The following is a 3,078-nucleotide window of genomic DNA, read 5'->3' as shown; positions in this document are numbered from 1 at the left end:
AACCTTCTTCCATCTGGTCTCATCATCCACCCTGATGCTCCACACCTTGGTGCAGATGGCAAAGTGGTGGACCCAAATGAAGAACCTCCCTGTGGCCTGGTAGAGGTTAAGTGCCTGATGTGAAAGAGATCGGAGAGGCATCCCACGCTGAGTTTATTGGGGACCATGCAAAACTGAGAAAGAAACACACAATTGTCATTCCACGGTCAGCTGATGGTTACTGGCTTAGTTAACCTGGTGTGATCTTGTGACAAGTACAAGAGGTGACATCCATGTGGAGAGGGTATGGAGAGATGATGAGCTGATCACAGAGATCACGGCTAAAGTTGATGAATTCTACTTTGGCATATACATTCATTTTTTGCTAGGAAGAAAATAGGCATGAACAATTTACCAAAAAATGATGTTCCTGTTCTATAGTGAATGTAGTTCTATAGTGTTCTATTACAAGAAAAAAACAGTTACCCTAATAAGTCATGCGTCAATTAATTACATTTTATTGTTATTTATGTTATATTGTTGTAACATACCTACCCCAAACTGGAAAGATATATCAGGAGGGGTTGGTGATTTCTGATGTGTTCAGAATCTGAAACGATATTGCAGATCATAAGTAAAAGTAAAGAGTTAGATTTTTATAAAACATTTATGACTTAAATTTTCCCCCTAAAATCTAAGCATTAAATTCAGCAAAAAAAAGCACACTGAGAAGTATGTGAAAGATTATATGTATAATGTTGGTTAAAACCCTGGCTGAGAAGGTAACAAACGCTTAAACTTACTAGAAGATAGCAACATTTGCTTATCAAAAAGCAGACAAGATACTAGCAGGTGAAGAGAAGCATGGTGTCACTAGCAGGTGTGTAGATGATGCTGATGACACTAGCAGGTTTGTAGATGATGCTGATGTCACTAGCAGGTGTGTAGATGATGCTGATGTCACGAGCAGGTGTGTAGATGATGCTGATGACACTAGCAGGTTTGTAGATGATGCTGATGTCACTAGCAGGTGAGTAGATGATGCTGATGTCACTAGCAGGTGTGTAGATGATCCTGATGTCACTAGCAGGTTTGTAGATGATGCTGATGTCACTAGCAGGTGAGTAGATGATGCTGATGTCACTAGCAGGTTTGTAGATGATGCTGATGTCACTAGCAGGTGTGTAGATGATACTGACGTCACTAGCAGGTTTGTAGATGATGCTGATGTCACTAGCAGGTGTGTAGATGATGCTGATGTCACGAGCAGGTGTGTAGATGATGCTGATGACACTAGCAGGTGTGTAGATGATGCTGATGTCACTAGCAGGTTTGTAGATGATGCTGATGTCACTAGCAGGTGAGTAGATGATGCTGATGTCACTAACAGGAGAGAAGGAGTATGATGTCACTAGCAGGTGAGTAGATGATGCTGACGTCACTAGCAGGTGAAGAGAAGCATGGTGTCACTAGCAGGTGTGTAGATGATGCTGATGTCACTAGCAGGTTTGTAGATGATGCTGATGTCACTAGCAGGTGTGTAGATGATGCTGATGTCACTAGCAGGTGTGTAGATGATGCTGATGTCACTAGCAGGTGTGTAGATGATGCTGATGTCACTAGCAGGTGTGTAGATGATGCTGATGTCACTAGCAGGTGTGTAGATGATGCTGATGTCACTAGCAGGTGAAGAGAAGCATGGTGTCACTAGCAGGTGTGTAGATGATGCTGATGTCACTAGCAGGTGTGTAGATGATGCTGATGTCACTAGCAGGTGTGTAGATGATGCTGATGTCACTAGCAGGTGTGTAGATGATGCTGATGACACTAGCAGGTGTGTAGATGATGCTGATGTCACTAGCAGGTGTGTAGATGATGCTGATGTCACTAGCAGGTGTGTAGATGATGCTGATGACACTAGCAGGTGTGTAGATGATGCTGATGTCACTAGCAGGTGTGTAGATGATGCTGATGTCACTAGCAGATGTGTAGATGATGCTGATGACACTAGCAGGTGTGTAGATGATGCTGATGTCACTAGCAGGTGTGTAGATGATGCTGATGTCACTAGCAGGTGTGTAGATGATGCTGATGTCACTAGCAGGTGTGTAGATGATGCTGATGACACTAGCAGGTGTGTAGATGATGCTGATGTCACTAGCAGGTGTGTAGATGATGCTGATGTCACTAGCAGGTGTGTAGATGATGCTGATGACACTAGCAGGTGTGTAGATGATGCTGATGTCACTAGCAGGTGTGTAGATGATGCTGATGTCACTAGCAGGTGTGTAGATGATGCTGATGTCACTAGCAGGTGTGTAGATGATGCTGATGACACTAGCAGGTGTGTAGATGATGCTGATGTCACTAGCAGGTGTGTAGATGATGCTGATGTCACTAGCAGGTGTGTAGATGATGCTGATGTCACTAGCAGGTGTGTAGATGATGCTGATGACACTAGCAGGTGTGTAGATGATGCTGATGACACTAGCAGGTGTGTAGATGATGCTGATGTCACTAGCAGGTGTGTAGATGATGCTGATGTCACTAGCAGGTGTGTAGATGATGCTGATGACACTAGCAGGTGTGTAGATGATGCTGATGTCACTAGCAGGTGTTTTTTCCAGCTCCTTTATTTTTCCCATGCCTCAGCAAGAGCACTTAATTAACATAAAGCAAACAACAATACATGTATTATTTTGTGTTAAACATAACACTTTAATAAAAACAACTCATTAATTTGGAAAGTTATCACATTTATGCAATAATATACCAGTTACTTAGAACATCAATTACCACCGACTGCTCGTATTTCCTACATTGTTGTGGATTTTATTGATAACTTTAAATGTCTTTGTTAATTTTGTGTGACTTAAGCCAGAAAGAGAGCATCATAAAAGGGTGATGGCAAAAGTATAAAAACACCGCTTCACTAACCTGCTCGACTGTTAGCATAACTGCTACCATGTGCGACATTAAATGTATAACGTTACATCTAACAATACAAATAAAACATACTATATTTGAGTAATATAGTTGCCGATAAGCTTTTAATATAAGTTATTGTTTTAGTTAACACATTACACTCACCTGGGACTG

The 3,078-nt window shown here is 41.7% G+C and overlaps 1 long non-coding RNA gene across 1 annotated transcript; it reads right to left on the bottom strand.

Annotated features, from left to right (window-relative positions):
• Positions 1–220: 220 nt before the first annotated feature.
• LOC113119791 (uncharacterized) lies at positions 221–849 on the bottom strand. Its single transcript, XR_003294518.1, has 3 exons — positions 783–849; positions 535–589; positions 221–364 (listed from the first exon to the last, which is right to left on the bottom strand). It is a non-coding gene; the product is annotated as an uncharacterized LOC113119791 (long non-coding RNA).
• Positions 850–3,078: the final 2,229 nt, after the last annotated feature.

This window comes from Carassius auratus, chromosome 19, assembly GCF_003368295.1.
Source record: "Carassius auratus strain Wakin chromosome 19, ASM336829v1, whole genome shotgun sequence".
Taxonomy (NCBI): domain Eukaryota; kingdom Metazoa; phylum Chordata; class Actinopteri; order Cypriniformes; family Cyprinidae; genus Carassius; species Carassius auratus.
The sequence above is the reverse complement of the archived record's forward strand: the minus strand, read 5'-3'. Positions and strand labels throughout refer to the sequence as shown.